This window comes from Bos grunniens, chromosome 2 (assembly GCF_055505025.1).
Source record: "Bos grunniens cultivar Pamir isolate PY7600 chromosome 2, Bosgru_T2T1.0, whole genome shotgun sequence".
In the NCBI taxonomy this organism is placed as follows: Eukaryota; Metazoa; Chordata; class Mammalia; order Artiodactyla; family Bovidae; genus Bos; species Bos grunniens.
In genome coordinates this window covers 1,023,744-1,031,992 of record NC_141166.1, presented here as the reverse complement: position 1 = coordinate 1,031,992, position 8,249 = coordinate 1,023,744, and the positions used below count along the sequence as shown (strand labels likewise).

Sequence of the window (8,249 nt, the reverse complement as noted above, 5' to 3'; positions counted from 1 at the left end):
CTGCTTCCTTGGGCTTCTGTAGCCCTGGTCTAGGCATCCTCTGTCCGGGGCACTGATGCTGGGGCATCCAGAGAGAGAGGGGGAGGGGTTCTGTTTTGGCCCAGTTCTGACCTCACTTTCCTTTTAGGGGCAAAGAGCAAGGTGCAGGGACTTAAGGCGCCATCAGCACACAGCCTCGGAGGAGGAGCTGGGAGTGGACCCCAGGGAACCCACTCTGGTGCCCCACGTCCACCCCCACTCACTCAGCCTCTGCTAAGCCCCGCCGCCCCTTTTCCAGACCCCCGCTGCCACCCAACCTGCGGCCTCCAGTCTACCCCTTTCAGAAGCCACATCTGGACAATCTCCCGCCCCTCTGCTGAACCATCAGCGGCTCCGCTGCGCTTCCTGGTGACGTGCTGGCTCCTAGCGCCCTCCCAGTGGTGACTGGCCAGGCCACGAGCCAGCTGGGCTTGGTGCCTCCTCCCGGCCCTGCGTCCAGAGTGAGGGGGGCAGCAGTTCCCCATGAGTCGCCAGGAGACCCCTCACATGCTCTGGGTCCCACCTGGGCAGTCCAGCAGGGCCCCGCCCAGGGCTGAGTCCTCCCCCTGGAGACCCCTAGGCCCCTGGAAACCAGAGCTGGTGAGCGGGTGGGCAGCCTGTGAAAAGCTCCCTGCGGCGCAGGCGCGCACCGGCCCTGCTGGACACCCCCGGCCCTCTCCTCCCCAGGCAGGTCCCCTTCCAGGGAGCAACGAGCCGACCAGCTGCCTCCTGGCAGGTAGGCTTGAGGGGCAGGGCGGCGAGGGCTCATTTCCGTGTAACTCCACCTCCCGGTAGGGAGGCCTCCGCCCCAGGGCCCACCCCACGTGCCCGGCCGCCCCCCGCAGGTTGCTTTCCGGCCTGGGCCCGGCTCAGCCTCAGGGCTGCGGGTCACGTAGCCAGGCTCGTTCCTCCTCTCGGGCCGGGCTGCTGAGCACAGCGGTTTCCTGCCGGGAGCACACAATGAGGCCTGCCGCGCGGGACCCACCCGGGGAGGCGTGCCCGCCAGTGCTTAGCGCGGCGACCTGGGACAGGCGACGCCCTCTCCGAGCCTCGGGTGCCCTGGTGAGAAGTGAGGGGTGAGACAAGGTCACGGGAGGCCCCTCTCCCACGATGATAAGAGAAACGCTCCGTGAGCCCCGAGTGTGCGTCCTCACGAACACCGCAGAAGCTGGCGCCCGGCGAGCGCACAGCCACACTGAGCCCCGCTCCGCGGCCCCGCGGCCCCGCTCCCCCTCCGCGGTCCAGCCCCGCTCCGCGGCCGGCACCCTTCCGTGGTCCGGCCTCCCAGAGCTTCTCCTGCTGCTCAGAGGTCTGCGCCCCGCGCCAGCCCCACGCCAGCCCCACGCTCAGCCCGTGTCTCCCCCTCCTCCCCCCAGAAGGCACCCAGCCCAGATGGGTTGAGCACGAGAGGCATGTTGGTCCAGATCCGATCAGAGGGACCTGGCCTGCGGTGACCCGAGTCTGCGGACCCCGGGGGGCAGTGGGACAGAGGGTTAGGGCGACGTTGGAAGCGGAACTGAAAACGGAAGTGAATTGAGGCGGAAGGGAGAAATGAAAGCTGAAAACGGCCGCAGGGGCAGACGGAACCCGCCACCTTGGGACCAAGAACCGTGTGACAAGTCCCCAGCCAGGGGGTTTCCAAGCCTGGGAGCCCAGCATCTTGCAGTTAACTCCTGACCCCCGCCTGTCTTCCCCTCCACAGGACCCTCAGCCTCGACAATCCCTTGTCTCTGGGTTTGGACCCGGCTTTGTGACCCGGAGCCTAGGCCCCAGGGCCTGACCATGAACCAGAGCCTCCCAGTGGCCGGGAGAGGGGATGTGGCCACACTCTCCAGGTGACAGCGCTCCAGGATGGACCCCAGAGCCCCCTGGCCTGACTCTGCCGAGGATCAGGGTCTGCACAGGGGGTTCCTGGGAGATCGGGCCCCAGGGAGGGTCTTCCTCAGAGCAGGGCAGGTGTCTGTGGATGAGGAGACAGCTTTCCGCCTGGACGCTGAGGCTTCCCTGAAGGCAGGGGTCGTAGCTACGGTCCCCACGGCATGTATCCCCCACGGCATGTCTCCCCCTCCTCAGGCTCAGTGTCCAGAGCCTGACAACGCCCCTGCCTCCTCACCAGCCCTCCAGGATTAGAATGGACCCTGGTGATGGTCAGCCATGACCTGCATCCTGTCCCCCGTCAGCCACTCAACTCTAAAGCTCAGGGTCCCCAGAAGGATCAGCCCTGGACGAAGCCCCAGCGATGCATCCTCGCCTCTTGCCTCCGGTCTTCTCCTCCTGACGTGGAGTGTGGCCGCCCTGCTCTCCTGGGCAGATGGCACGCAGGATTCCGGCACTCATGTCTGAGTTTCCTCAGCCGTACGAAGGTCCTTAAAATAACCCCCGCTCCCTAGGTCAGTTGTTGTTTAGTTGGTAAGATGTGTCAGACTCTTTCAATCCCATGGCCTGTAGCCCACCAGGCTCCTCTGTCCATGGGATTCTCCAGGCAAGAGTACTGGAGTGGGTTTCTGTGCCCTCCTCCAAGGGATCTTCCCCATCCAGGAATCGAACCCGTGTCTCCCGCATGAGCAGGCGGATTCTTTACCACTCAGCCACTTGGGAAGCTCCTAAGCTTTTAGGACCAGAAGGACAACATGTATGGGAACCTCCACCCAGGGAGGTGCAGGATCCTGAGGACTTTAATAATTGTTAACAGGATTGACTTGCCGTCCCTCTGCATGCCTGTTCCTTCCCCTCTGCCTCCCTGCACTTTTGACTTCCTTATCTCATGGTTGCCACCGCCTCAGGCATCCAGGCCTGCTGGAAGAGCCCTCGGTCCTCAGACAGACCCTGCCCCAGAGCCACTCGCTCTCACGCCACCACAAGCCTCTCCCCAGATCAGCTTCTGCCTCTCCCAGCAGGCCTTGCTGGGCCTCCTCCGTCGGACGGCCCAGGGCCGAGGTCATCGCGAATCTAGGGAATTGGGACCTGGGTGGTAGGGCCTGTGGGAGGACAGGAGCAGGGTCCTGGGACCTGCATGTTGAACCTGCTTCCCAGTGGGTTCTGCTGCCCACTGTCCTGCCAGCTGGAACAGGAGCGTCTCACCCGTCAGCTGAGTCCTGGGGGCCCCTCTGTCAGCTCTACCCTGACCTGGTTACTGCCACTCCCTGCACTGGGAAGAAACACTCCCAGAGTGTCTGTTTCTCCCCCGACTCACCCCACCTGCTTCTTGGGCCGCAAAGGCAGGAGTGGGCAGGGCAGGGCTGGGCAGGGCTGCAGAGACCAGCTGGGCTGTGTTTGTGTTGGGGGTTTTCCTCTTTAGCTGGTTTTCTAGATAAACAACCTGGGAGGCTGTGGGGCCAAAGCCAGACCCACCCCATTATGGGACTGGAGGGGTCACAGTGGAAGAGGCGGGCACCCCAGAGCCAGGCTGTCTTAAGGAATCCTGCAGCTCTGTGATGCAGAAGCTATTACCCCATTTTACAGAGAAGGAGACTGAGGCTCAGAGAGGCCCAAGGGCATGCCCAGGAGCACACAGCTGGGGAGGGAGCTGGGAGGGGTGACTCAGCAGGGAGCCGAGTCTGGGGCTGCCGCACTGGGCCCCCAGCTGCTCTTTCCTCGACCCTCCTGCCTCCCCACGTCCCTCCTCCCCACTCTGTGCTCCTGCCCGCCTCAGGCAGCCTCTTTCCTCTCCAGGAGGCGGGTCCTCAGCCTGTCCTCACCGCTCTGCTCCTAAGTGGATGCAAACCCCTCGTGGCTTCACCGGTCGAGGTGCAAACTGTCCAGACTGGGTCACAACAGCAACGTGTAAGAGGCTGGCCCAAGTCACGACCTGCTCTCAGGTGTCACCCGCGGCTAGCTCTTTCGTTCTCACAGCAGCTGTGTGAAGCGGGTGCAATTATTACTCCCGTTTTACAGGCGAGGAGCACGAGGCCCAGAGAGGCAACTTGCCTGCGGGTGGCACAGCCAGGATTCAAGTCCAGACAGCCCAGACGCTTCTCCACAGTCTCCGCCTGGCAGTCCAGCCCAGACCGCCGACCTCCTGGTTTCTCCTGGGCCCCCGGCTCGGGGGGTCACTACCCCTGCCCGGCCCTGCCACGCTGCCCATCGCTCGCTTCAAGTGCCCACCGCTGCCCCATCGCGAGGTCGGGGGTCTCTCAGGCCCCTTTCACGCGTCCCCGCTGCGCGGTGCAGGTCCGCGCTCAGACGGACAGGGCGAGTTCGGTCTCCGCTTCCCCACAGCGCCCCCTGCTGGTCACAGCGAACGCTGCCCCGGGACCCCCGGCTCAGGCCAGGCCCCACCGCCCTAGGAACCCTCTGGGTTTATAGAGGCCCTTTCTTCCAGCAAGCTCAAAGCACTTTCCCATCTGTGATCTCCCTGGCCAGGGCCCAGCCTCAGGAGTGTGGGAGGGCTCAGCATTTCTCTGCCCACTTTACAGAGACAGACCAAGGCCTGGAGACATACGGGGCGAGCCCCAGCGTGCTGCTGCAGATCCAGAGAAGAGCTCTTTTCTCCAACCTTCTCAGCTACAGATGAACAAACTGAGGCCCAGAGGGGAACAGGCTTACCCAAGTGATACCTGGGCTAGAGCCCTGGGGTCCTAAATACTGTCCAGGGCTTTCCCACGACATCAAGATCTCTGCCTGCACCTCAGCTAGACTCGGCCAAGTCATTAAACGCAACGAGCCTCTGTTGTCCTGGGTGTAAAACCCACCCCGCTTCTCGCTCTGCCTGCCTCCCAGGGGACAGGGAGATGGGGGACAGTCATGACCGGCTGAGGTCTGGTGAGGTGAGAGAGAAGGCGGTGACCCCTCAGCGCACATTTCAGTAGGACCCCACGCCTGCCGTAGACACAGCACAGGCCAGTGCGTGGATGTGCTGCCCATGTCCTGCCCCCACCGACTGCTCAGAGAATCAAGGGCGGGAGGGAGGAAGTGGTGACTGTCTCACCCTGCGTCTCAACTCCTGACCCTTGCGGTGCCCCTCCTCGCACGTCTCACCATTTGTCAATTTATTTATTCCAGTGACTTGTTCTTATCTGCCTTCTCTGCCAGACTCTAAACCAAGTGTCAGCAAACTTTTTCTGCAAAGGGCCAGGTAGCAAATATTTTTAGCTTTGAGAGCCATGGCATTTCTGCTGCAAGAACACAATTGTGCTGCTGTCAGGCAGGACGGCCATACATAAACAAATGAGCACAGATGTGTTTCCACAAAACTTTATTTTAAAACGATGGCCAAGGGCCAGATTTGGCCCATGGATCATAGTTTGCTGACACCTACTCTTAAACTCCAAGACAGCTGGGACCTGTCTGATTACTCTCAACTGTATACCATTATCTGAGCAGACAGCACATTGCTGATGCTGATTTGATCAATATTTGACGAAGACATGAATAAGGAGGGACACAGGGAAGGTCTCTGCGGCTGAGACTCGAGGGATGGATACAGGGGACCTGAACTAATCGAGGGAAAAGCACAGTCTGTGCAAATGTCCAGAGGCGGGAATAGGGGCAGACTTCGGGACGCGCCTGGAGTCTCCTGCCTGCCCCAGCACGGCCACAGCTCGGGCCCATCTTGTAAGGTTACTGGAAGGATTAGTTAAACAGGACAGGACTGGGAGGGTCTCAGTACAGCAGCTGGCATACGGGAAGGCCTCAGCTGCCATGAGTATCATTGTTGTTGTTATTAACCCAAACATACCCACCTGCCCCCCAAGCCCACACCAACGGCCCCCTGAAATCAGGAGGCTCTCCCACACTGGGGGTGTGCCTCTGATGCCCATGAGAACGGCCCCTGAAACAGCTGGGGGACAGCTGTCCTGATGCAGGAGACACCTCACCCCGCTGGTGCCTCCTCAGTGCCCCGAGCTGTAACTGATCCTCCTCCATCAGACTGGGGCCGTATTCCCTGTCCCTCCCCCGTCTAGTCCCCCTGGTCGCCTGGAGGGACTCCGACCTGTCATCTCAGTCCAGCTGGAAGCCCCCCCAATCTCGAGCCTGGAGCTGAGAGTGCAAAACTCTGAGGTCAGCTTGCGGCCTTTCCTCTCACTTCCCTGAAAGGCTGGTCTCCGGGACCCCTAGGCAGGGCCTGACCTCCAGAGGAAGTCCCTGGCACCTGAAGCCTCCAGGTGGAGCAGGCAGTTCCTCCAGCTGCAGGGTTCCAGGCCCAGCTGTGCTCCTAAATGGCCTTGGTTGGCTTCCCAGGCCTCGGTGTCCACATCTGTACAGTGGGAATCAGGACCAGGTAACGTGAGCTCAGGAGTGTTGCTGGCCTAAATGAAGACTGTGTGCAAATCTGGTCAATGCAGCCTTGTATTCTGAGGCATGGAAGGGGGGTAACTTTGTGCTAATAAAAAGGCACCCTGGGACTCCCTGGTGGTCCAGTGGCTGAGACTCTGTGCTCCCAATGCAGGGGGCCTGGGTTCGCTCCCTGGTCAGGGAACTAGATTCCACATGCCACAACTAAGACGTCACATGCTACAACCAAGACCCAGCAGAGCCAAAAAAAAAAAAAAAGGGCAGCCCTTACTAGGGCAGACCCAGCCCGTGCCAGAGCCCAGGGCTTGCTGACCAGAGCACAGGCAGGGTTTCCGTGTCCTTCTGCTTGGCTGGGCCCCCTCGTGCAGAACACACCACGCACAACCTCACGCAGTGGGTGAGTCCGAGTCGCTAAGCTCCCGTACTTTCCAGGTAAATTGGCCTTGGAAGGTTAATGACAGCCGTGAAGAATGAGGCTGTCTCAGGCTGCCCCCTGGTGGTCAGATAGCGCATGACACACACGGCCCGGAGGCGCATCTCAGGGGGGCCTTAACCCGCCTTTGTCCCTGCAGGGGCCTCCTCCCGCCGGCAGAGTCAGGGTACCAGCCTCGGAGCCCTGAGAAACGGGTCCTGTCATGGAGCAGCTACTGTAGGCCAGGCCTGGGCCGGGCACTTTAGAGATGAGCTCAGTGAACCACGCTCACTCACTGGGCCAGGGCCGGCCTCACCCGAGTATCACCGGCGCCCACCGCAGCAGCTCCTCTGCCACCTGGGAGCCCGGTGCGGACTTACCCTTTTCCGTCTTCCGGCCCCACCCAGTCATGAGGGAGGAGGCGGAGCTCTCACTAGGCACCCCACTCTGGCTGGAAGCCGCCTGCCCGACGCTGGATTGCAGAGCAGGCACCGTCTGAGGTCAGCTGTGGGCTTTTTGCCCAGGCGTCTCAGAAAGGCCCCCAGCCCTGGTCCTCAGGACGCCTGGGTCAGGCTGGGCCTCCAGAGAGACAAGGAGCTGTACTGGGGGCCTCATCCGGGCCTCGACACCCCCAGCCCGCGCCCCAGGGGTGACTGGAAGGGAGGCTGGCTTGCAGACGGAGAAGGAGGATGGGGCTTCCCAAGGCCCTCTGGATGAAGACGAGATCCCGGCACCTGGGGATCCGGGCCCACGGCCTGGCCAGCTCTGCCACCCCACCAGCTCACCCTCTGCGCGCCAGCCACACAGGCCTGGCAGGGAGGGCACGGTGCAGGGCAAGGGGAGCCACACGCGGAAATAGCTAGGTCAGGGAGGCCAGTGGCGCACAGCCGTTGCAGCTGAGCGTGGCGGGAGAAGAGCTGGAAGGCCAGCTCGCAGAAGAAGAAACAGACTCGTCCTGCTGAGAGTCGGATCCTTCCTCCCTTCTCCACACCATTGCCCATGCCGGTCTCTGCCAGGCCGGGTCCCACACACCTTCCATCTGTGCACTTATCACTGTCACCTCCGCTGGACGCTCCATCCACCTGAGAGGCCATATCAAGTCCTCCTCTTCCACCCTCTCAAGAGCTCTTGTCTAGAACCTTCCAGGGCGGTGGGTCTCAATTTGCCTGGGCCGTTATCAGGTTAATGCCAACCTCCCCCACCAATCTGTTCTCCCTCCCCAGGGAATGTGTCTCTATCACCACCCCACAGCTCCGGGTACATAGTAGGTCTCTGGGAGTATCTGCAGGATGAAGGAGAGTGAAATCAGACAGCCCTGGCTGCAACCGCTTTCTGGATGTGTGGCCTCGGAGAAGTCTCAGGTTCTGTCCTCTTTCCGCTTATCCAGCTCTGTCTTTCCTGAGAAAACCGGTGTTGAGGACATGTCTGAGGCTGGGAGGTGGGCACCTCCAGTCTGAAGTCTCATCCTCCCCCACTGGACCCTGGGTGTCAGAGATGCCAGTCCCTGTGGGCCCGTCAGCACCCTGCCTCCGAGTCTTTGTGGACATGGAGCCCTCCTTCATCTCTGCATGCCAACATCCCTCTT

The 8,249-nt window shown here is 61.6% G+C and overlaps 1 long non-coding RNA gene across 1 annotated transcript; it reads left to right on the top strand.

Moving 5' to 3' along the window:
* The first annotated feature begins 236 nt into the window (after positions 1 to 236).
* LOC147377213 (uncharacterized) lies at positions 237 to 4,708 on the top strand. Its single transcript, XR_015149879.1, has 2 exons — positions 237 to 754; positions 3,913 to 4,708. It is a non-coding gene; the product is annotated as an uncharacterized LOC147377213 (long non-coding RNA).
* The last annotated feature ends 3,541 nt before the right edge of the window (positions 4,709 to 8,249 follow it).